Here is a 9,499-nt window from a genome sequence, read left to right on the forward strand (position 1 = left end):
CGGGGCATGAAGAACAGTGTTCCCCTTGGAAAAGTAAAAGGCATTAAAATGTAGACAAGGCATGCTCAGAACCTAGGACGATGCCTCTAACGTCCAGTGTGATGCCTCATGATAAGTGCAGAAATAATTGCAGAAGGAAGGAGGGGAGAGACTGGGGAGGGGAGAGAGAAGAGGATGGGGGAGGAGGGAGAGAAGCACAGCAAGAACCCCCCCCCCCCCACATGCTCAGTCCCTCCTGTGAATCCCTCAGATCGTTAACAGTGGCAATGCCCGCCCCGCTGGGACTTTTCCTGTCCCTAAATTCTAAAGTTCCTCCAATTCCTTGCAAACCATCAAAACGTAACTTATTTGTTCCTTATTTACGAAGGGCCGCTGACCGACCGGCTACTGTGACAACTTAAGGAGATGAGGTGTTAGTGGCTGATCGTAACAGCACGTGTTGTCCCCATCGGATGACATTTACATTTAATTGTGGCCTTGAATGCCAGCAATAGTAATCCTAGAGAGGTAAGAACGGCTACCAGGAGCCTCCGGCTCAGCGGGGGGCCTTGGAAAAGCTCTGGGACGTGGTCATGAGCTTCCACAGCCATTTTTTATCACATCCGCCAAGGGCAGCTGTCCTCTCCTCGGGCGCAGATATATCTGAGTGTTCCAAAGCGGGCAGTTGGGTATTCTTTTGAAGGTCCTCTGGGAACCCACGGTAGCTCAAGTTTGATGTTCCAAGAGCAATAAATCCAAATGTTTAATGAAAAAGTCTTTTAAAATTTGAACTCGTTTGGGCAACTGGGAAATAACCCTCCTCGCCAAGCCTTCTTTCATCTTCTTTATTTAAAAAAGTTATTTTATTTATTCTTGAGAGAGAGAGAGAGAGAGTGCATAAGCAGGGGAGGGGCAGAGAGAGAGACAGAGAATCCCAAGCAGGCTCCACACTGTCAGCATGGAGCGCAGTGCGGAGCTCGAACTCACAAACCGTGGGATCATGACCTGAGCGGAAATCAAGGGTCCGTTGCTTAACTGCCCAAGCGTCCCTGAGCCATCTTTTATGTATGTAAAGACAGGAATTAAGTGTCATCCGTTCTGAACAATATGACCTCAATTTTTCTAGACTTCTTTTAATAGGAAGTCCTTTTGCACCTGCTTTAGCATATCCCCTTTTCCTGGGTTTGCTCCACTTTCCCACATAACTTCTAAATTGCAGGGGCGGTGCCTTACTTGCACCACCTGTGGTTTCCTTTGGAATGCCAACAGCAGGTGCAGCCCACACCTGCTGTGCACACACACACACACACACACACACACACATCCACCACAGAAACTGCTTTGGAGATGGGGTCAAACAAAGAACATATGACCCTGTTGCATAAAAATGAGGGTTGGAAGGATCATGGTGGTAGATGTGCAGTCCCCTTACTGAGGTCCTTGCTCCCTTCGGGGGGGATGGTTCAGTGGTGAAATCCCTGCACAACTTCGTACAGACTCACTTGTGAGGGGAGCCCTTTGCAGGCTGCCCACTTTCTAACTGGGTTCAGGACTCCCAAACCACACCCTTTGCCACTTCATGGGGATTCCTCTAAAACCAAGATACCCTCTTACATGGCCACAGCACAGTTATCAACTGCAGGAACTTAATATCAATACCATAGTTTTAGCTAATCTCTAACCCATGTTCCAATACCGTCCATTGTCCCAGGAATGGCCTCCTCGCATTCAGTCCGGGATGCAGCCCGGATCACGGTGTGCGTTCAGTTGTCATTTATTCTCCTTTACTCCGAATGCTTTCGCAACTGCTCTATGCCTTTTACGACATTGACATTTCTTTTTTTATTTTTTTTTAATTTTTTTTTTTCAACGTTTATTTATTTTTGGGACAGAGAGAGACAGAGCATGAATGGGGGAGGGGCAGAGAGAGAGGGAGACACAGAATCGGAAACAGGCTCCAGGCTCTGAGCCATCAGCCCAGAGCCTGACGCGGGGTTCGAACTCACGGACCGCGAGATCGTGACCTGGCTGAAGTTGGACGCTTAACCGACTGCGCCACCCAGGCACCCCGACATTGACATTTCTAAGAAGACTACTTATATGTTTTTTTAATTTTATTTTTTTTAAGTAAACTCTACACCCAATGTGGGACTTGAACTCTTAACCCTGAGATCAAGAGTTGCCCACTCTACCAATGGAGCCAATCAGGTGCCCCCAGCCTACATATTTTATAGAAAGTTTCTCAGTTTGGGTATATCTGGTGTTTCCTCGTGATTACATCAAATAGATTTTGAGGGCTTCTCCATGGAAAGTTAGAAATCATGTAGTGCACAGCATGGTGACTATAGTTAATAGTGTCGTATTGCATATTTGAAAATAGCGGGCGGGGCACTGGGGTGGCTCAGTCGGTTAAGTATCTGATTCTCGATTTTGGCTCCGGTCGTGATCTCCCGGTTCGTGGGTTTGAGCCCTCCATCAGGTTCTGCACAGACAGTTTGGAGCCTGCTTGGGATTCTGTCTCCCTCTCTCTCTCTCTCTCTCCCCGTCCCTCCCCACCCCCTCTCAAAATAAATAAATAAACTTAAAAAAAAAAAGGGGGCGCCTGGGTGGCGCAGTCGGTTAAGCGTCCGACTTCAGCCAGGTCACGATCTCGCGGTCCGTGAGTTCGAGTCCCGCGTCAGGCTCTGGGCTGATGGCTCAGAGCCTGGAGCCTGTTTCCGATTCTGTGTCTCCCTCTCTCTCTGCCCCTCCCCTGTTCATGCTCTGTCTCTCTCTGTCCCCCCCCCCAAAAAATAAATGTTGAAAAAAAAAAAAAAGAAAGTTGCTGGGGGAGTGGATCTTGAAATTTCTCATCATGAGAAAAAAATGTGTAACTATGCAGGTTGATGTTAACTGGACTTATTATTATTTCACAATATACACAAATATCAAATCATTATTTGTATGGTTGAAACTAACATAATGTTATGTCGATTATACCTCAAAAGGAAAGACAGACGGAAAGGAAAAACTCTTCCAGTGCCTTCCATCTCATTGAGGATGAAATTTACACATTTACCAAGCCCTACAAGGCCTTGCTTCCTCAGTACTGATCCTTGGCTCGCTCTCTCTGCCTCAGGCCCTTTGCACTTGCTGGTACTACTTCCTGGTATGCTCTTCATCCCGATCATTGCTTGTCATGTTCCCTCATTTTATTCAGGTACGTTTAATTACAAACCAAAAGATAATCTCAGATTCCAATCCACAGCATTCTTTCATCGTTTGGAGCCCTCCTTTCCTGCCAGATTTCTGAGAGCCTTCCTTTCTCTGTTTCCCACCCCCGCAGGGTACACGTGTGTGTGAAACGCTGATTAATACTTTGCTCTTTGGAACCAACCGGGTGTACCTTCAATGTCCAGTCTTTTAAAGATGGGAGTTTGGATTTTAGAGCATTGACTGTTAATTTACGTGACAGTGACATCTAGTGGATCACTAATGACAGTCGGAGCTAAAAGCTCTAAAGATTAAAGGAGGGGCAAAAAACATCAGCCACGAACAGCAAAACTCCACCCTGATTCCTGGATAGATGCTCTAGTGAGGTCTGGAGAATCCAGTGAGATTTCTGTTGATGATGTGGCCATTGATGGGTTAAGGATATCTGAAGATTTAGGTTTCACTATGCATGTTGGGGATGGAGCATGGAGGACAAGCCTAAATATGAAAAAATGAGAGAATTTGTTGTGTGGGATAGCTTAAGCTGCTACAAGTTCATTTTTCAAGAGGTTGATTTATCACTCAAAAGCGAGGGGCGCCTGGGTGGCTCAGTCGGTTAAACACCCGACCTCAGCTCAGCACAGGTCATGATCTCATAGTCTGTGGGTTCAAGCTGTGCTGACAGCTCAGAGCCTGGAGCCTGCTTCAGATTCTGTGTCTCCCTCTCTCCCTGTGTACCTCCCTCTGCTCACGCTCTGTCTCTCTCTCCCTCAAAAATACACATTTAAAAAAAATTTTTTTAAAGGTGATAGGAACATGAAATTAGTGCATGCTGTCACCAAGTGGTGGTAATAATTCAGAAGTAAAGTAAAATTTTGGTCATTAGGTGGGCTCAGCTGGAAGAAATTAGCAAATTTTGCTCTTGATCTGAAATCAAGAGTCAGATGCTTAACCCAGGTGCCCCTAACAGCAAGCTTTAAAATATAAGATTAAGGAATAGTTTAATAATTATAAGTTTGGACAATTTATATCACAATGAAGAATGTGCAAGTCATGTTCTCGTGTTATGTTCTCAACTTCCACATGAGCAAAGCATGTTATCAGACTTTTTGTTCCTGTTAATCAAAAATTTTATTTTGCCTTTCTCATATGATGCCTGAGATTGAGTAACTTTTCATCTGATTTTATTCTTTTGGTGAATTGTGCCCTTGTATTTTGCCCATTTCTCTATGGAGCTAATGACATTTTAAAAATTGATTTGTAGGAACTCTTTATATATTAGGGTAATTGACTCTTTAGCTGAGATATGAATCGCAAATATTATTTCCGGTGTCTTTTTACCTTGCTTTTGATGGTTTTTGCCATGTAAAATTTTCTTATCGTTTGGGTTTTTGTGTAATAAAGACATTCCCTTCTCTAAGGACTATAAAAGAAAATTATTGCATGGTTTTCTTTTAGTACTTTTACTGTTTATCTTTTCTTTTTAAGTATATGATCAACCTAGAGTCTGTGAAATAGTGTTCTCAGTTTAATTTGTCAGTTGCTGATTGTCCAAACATCATTTATTCAATACTGTACTTTATTTTTTTTTTTGAATGTTTATTTATTTTTGGGACAGAGAGAGACAGAGCATGAGCGGGGGAGGGGCAGAGAGAGAGGGAGACACAGAATCGGAAACAGGCTCCAGGCTCCGAGCCATCAGCCCAGAGCCTGACGCGGGGCTCGAACTCACGGACCGCGAGATCGTGACCTGGCTGAAGTCGGACGCTTAACCGACTGCGCCACCCAGGCGCCCCTCAATAATGTACTTTAAATGTCACCTATCACTTGGGTTCTGCTTTGCCCAGGACTATCCTGGTTTTTACTTGTTGTCCTGGCATAGTTTTGAATTGTGTTCTCTTTCATTCTCCAGTGTGGCCTGGTTTGAAAAATAAATTACATGTTTATCTTCCTACTCATGATAAACGAATACAATACACCTGACCAAAATTGACCCATGGTTAACTTTTACCCCACTGGCTTGTTTGTGCTCTCTCCCTATATTTCTTTTTTCTATTATTATTTTTTTAACATTTATTTATTTTTAAGAGAGCAAGACAGCACGAGCTGGGGGGGGGCAGAGATGGGGGTGGGGTGGGGGTAGGAGACACAGAATCCAAAGCAAGCTCCAGGCCCTGAGCTGTCAGCACAGAGCCCAACGCGGGGCTTGAACTCACAGACCTCGAGATCATGACCTGAGCCAAAGTCAGATGCTTAACTGACTGAGCCACCCAGGGCGCCCCCCACCCCTCCTATATTTCTTAAGAGTAGGAATAGTCTCTTTCATAGCCTCGGTATTTTCCTTGAAGCAGTATTTTTATCTAATCTACTGTCATATTACAATTTTGTCAGTTGCCCTAATAATCCCCCTTATAGCATCCCTGTGCCTCCCCAAGCGCCTCTCTCCCTACCACCCCACCAAGTTTATGGTCAGATCCAGTTTATGGTCAAGCATTGGATTTACTTGTCGTGTCTCTTTGGCTTCCTTTAACCTAGAATTGTTTCCCTTTTATGGCATTGACACTTTTGAAGAATACGGTCTTCCCCTCCCTTTTTATTCCAGAACATTCTTCATTTTCTGTGAATCACGGCCATTCTTAATTACAGAGCTCCACTGCCTCAGTGGGGGCTGAACAAGAATCGATAGCCGTATCTCCTCCATAATCTTCCCAGAAAACTGGATCTCAGGCTCCCTGAATGGGTCTGGTCAGTGATGTGAGTGAGGGAAGGCTTCACACACTGGCTCTGGGACCCCACTCTTCCCCATCCACCTTTGATCACTCTCTTCTAGAAAGTCCTTGGCTTGGCAATTGGTTGATCCCAAGTCTTGGGTCAGAGGGATGGATGTGGTAGGTTCTGAAATGGTGAGAGCCTTTTCAAAATCATGGGGCCAGAAGAATTATGATACCCACTTGCCTGGCCTTGCTGTGTCTGATGTCCCTTCCTGCCTCCCTCCTGCCCTTCCCTAGCCTCCCAAGCCTCTCTAGTCACAACCACTGGCCTCGCTCTGTATCACCTAAAGTCATTCCAGGTGCCTCCAGGGACACAGGAACCCCCCCCCCCCATTAAGAATCATGTCCCCTTGGGGTACCTGGATGGCTCAGTTGGTTGAGCGTCCAACTTTGGCTCAGGTCGTGATCTTGCAGTTTGTGAGTTCGAGCCCCGCGTCAGGCTCTGTGCTGACATCTCAGAGCCTGGAGCCTGCTTCGGATTCTGTCTCCCTCTCTCTCTGCCTCTCCCCAGCTCACACTTGGCCTCTCTCTCTCTCAACTAAATAAACATTTTAAAAAATGTAAAAAAGGGGCGCCTGGGTGGCGCAGTCGGTTAAGCGTCCGACTTCAGCCAGGTCACGATCTCGCGGTCCGTGAGTTCGAGCCCCGCGTCGGGCTCTGGGCTGATGGCTCGGAGCCTGTTTCCGATTCTGTGTCTCCCTCTCTCTCTGCCCCTCCCCCGTTCATGCTCTGTCTCTCTCTGTCCCAAAAATAAATAAAAAACGTTGAAAAAAAATTAAAAAAAAAAAAAAGTAAAAAGAATCATGCCTCCTTACAATCTCTCAGTACTTCTCTCTCTAAGGCCTCAATAAACTGTTTTCCCAAGTCAGACTCAGAGCATTCTTGGACCAAATGGCATGATCCTCACCTGAACAAAAACTTCTTCTTTCTTACATGACTGCCCGAAAATATTTGTGCCCCATTAGGATTGGAGAAAGATCTCCTCCAGACAGCCATCCCAGGGAGCCTGGAGGAACCCTGGTAAATGTAGCTTTTGCTCACCAGCCCAAGTTGCTGTAAGGGCCTTGCTGGAAGAAATCTTGGCAGGAGTCTCTCCCCGTGGACTAGTCTCTATATGGCTCCCCACTCAGCTTTGCTTATTATGGAGCCTGCTTCTGCTTCTCCCCATCTGTGTCCTGAAGGAGTCCCAGCCTGCACGACCCCCCAGTTTGCCGCCCACTGATTGCTTTCTTGTTTGACCCTTGATCTTGTAGATGAGCACATGCTGAGTCCCCACTCCACGGAGCCCGCACGAACCTCTGGACCTCTGACCGACCTGCCCGCTTCTTTCCTAAATTTTGACTTCTGAAAAGATCAACACAGCTAAACCACTTCAACCCGGCAGGGAGAGGCCCCTGCCTTGGCATATCCCTACCCGCTGGAACCCTGACTTAGCAGAAGTTCTCATCATGGGAGATCCAGGAAAGTCTCTGAAAGAAGATGCCGAGGTTCCCAGGAACACCTTTCCTGAGTCTGTGCTATGATTAGGGCATCTTTGTTTTACGCACCTACGTGAAGCAGACATTTTTGGCAATGCCTTTATTCTACAGAACGCCAGCTAGGTCTAGGGCTAAGAAAAGCACCATGTTTATATGCCCACAAATTTTCTCAATCATGAGCAAATTATTTGCTCCTCGCCCCATGAAAAAATGAACTTTCTCTTTTGAGAGTTTGGAGAAAATAAAAAAGAGAAATTAACCAATCAAAGAGAGCTTGGACAATAAAGTGAACAAAGACATTTGCTTTCCAAAAGCGTGTTTAAATATTTTATCTAGAAAAATCTTCCCAAAGTTATAAATAGCGCCTAGCTATCAGTTCCAGCATCAACCTCGGAGAAGTGCTTCCAGCTTTATGACTGAGTTTGTGTGCCTGTGGCCAAATGGATTTGGAATGGAAACTTTTTTTTTTTGTATCTGGCTTATTGTTGTTTCCTTCTGTGGCCACGTATTTGTCTGGGCCATGGGATTACTCAATCAATCAAATATTTATTGAGTAACCAGACAGCCAATGGAAAAACTAGACTTGGATCATATTGTACAGATCATACTATCTGTCTTAAAGTCTTAAGGCAGTTGTGCTCACTAATGGTCATCTCTTTTTTTTTTGGAGCTTAGAAAAGGATCCATTTGGAAAAAGAGAAGTCTCCATGCAGAAGCAAATACATTCCTATGACTTTTGGCAAACAAAATATTCGCAAATTCCGTCGCCCTGTTCTAATATCTATTTATAAATGTTTCTCTCCATTCTAGAGGTTTTCTCTGTAATATGTGGACCATGCCATGACATCCTTTAAAGCTGGAAGTTTTGGGAATTAAATTCTGGTTTCCTTAATTTACTATAGGAATACGTCCCTAGAGATTGTAAGTCCAACATAAATGATGTGTGTGTCAGAAGGCGAGTATATACACCCTTATGTTTTTTGCTAAATGGGTGTAGAGTCACAAGTGCTATTTAGCAATATTTCCGCGTCTCCTCTTTTTGGGGACGTGAAAAGATGTCAGTCGTCTGCCCACTTGAAGTTAGGGTGGTAGGCCAGCTGACTGCTTCGGCCAGTGAAATGTGAGCAAAACTGAGAGGTGCCCCTTTTGGGTAGGTGGTCAACTTCTCATGTTCCCTTCCATCTTCCATGATAGTTGGTAATGTTCTAGCCGGTAGAGATTTTATCAGCATGCATCCAGAGGAGAGAATAAAATAAAGAAGGGTCCCGCACTGACCTGAAATGGACATGTAGCAAGAGAGGGAAATAATGTATTCTAGGCCACTGAAATATCCGGGTTGTTTTTCCTCTAGCATAGCTTTGCATATGCTGAATAATACAAAAATCGGTCTACAGAAGTGGGCCACTGCTATAGCAAAGACCTAAAACAAATGACTGAAGGGCCAGGTAGGGGGTGGCGAGGACACTATGCCTGCAGTAATTTGGGACGTACATTTTACTCCTGCAGCAGGGGCCAGTGAAAACCCAACCCTGCATCAGGGGACCCATGAAGGGTATGGCCATCATACTCCTTGTTAACACCCGTCGATGAATTAAGGTGTCTTTGAGCAAAGTTCCATTAATGGTGTGGGGTCCAAAAAATCCTCTCACTTGCACAGAATGGCTTGGGGAAAAGAGACGAAGTACATACTCAGCTCTCTCATTGAAGCCTGATGGCCTCGGGGAGTTGAAATTAAACTGATAAACAGAGTCATTGGAGCAAGAAAGCAAAGAAATACAGTAAACACGAGAATTCTGTCTCAAAAAGAACTGTGGCTATTGCCATGTGGAGCTGATGGGAAGACGATACATGAGAAGCTGTTTTTGACAAAAGAAGTATTAATCAGGGGTACCTGGGTGGCTCAGTCAGTTGAGCGTCCAACTTCGGCTCAGGTCATGATCTCACAGTTTGTGGGTTCAAGCCCTGCATCAGGCTCTGTGCTGACCACTTGCTCAGAGCCTGGAGCCTGCTTCGGATTCTGTGTCTCCTCTCTCTGCCTCTCCCCCGCTCACGCTTTGTCTCACTCTGTTTCTCAAAAAT

General features: G+C 45.3%; 1 long non-coding RNA gene across 1 annotated transcript; it reads left to right on the forward strand.

Moving 5' to 3' along the window:
- The first annotated feature begins 5,362 nt into the window (after positions 1–5,362).
- On the forward strand, positions 5,363–7,719 carry LOC121032863 (uncharacterized). Its single transcript, XR_005791564.1, has 2 exons — positions 5,363–5,925; positions 7,196–7,719. It is a non-coding gene; the product is annotated as an uncharacterized LOC121032863 (long non-coding RNA).
- Positions 7,720–9,499: the final 1,780 nt, after the last annotated feature.

Source organism: Herpailurus yagouaroundi, unplaced genomic scaffold, assembly GCF_014898765.1.
Source record: "Herpailurus yagouaroundi ecotype Mexico unplaced genomic scaffold, PumYag 142, whole genome shotgun sequence".
Taxonomy (NCBI): Eukaryota; Metazoa; Chordata; class Mammalia; order Carnivora; family Felidae; genus Herpailurus; species Herpailurus yagouaroundi.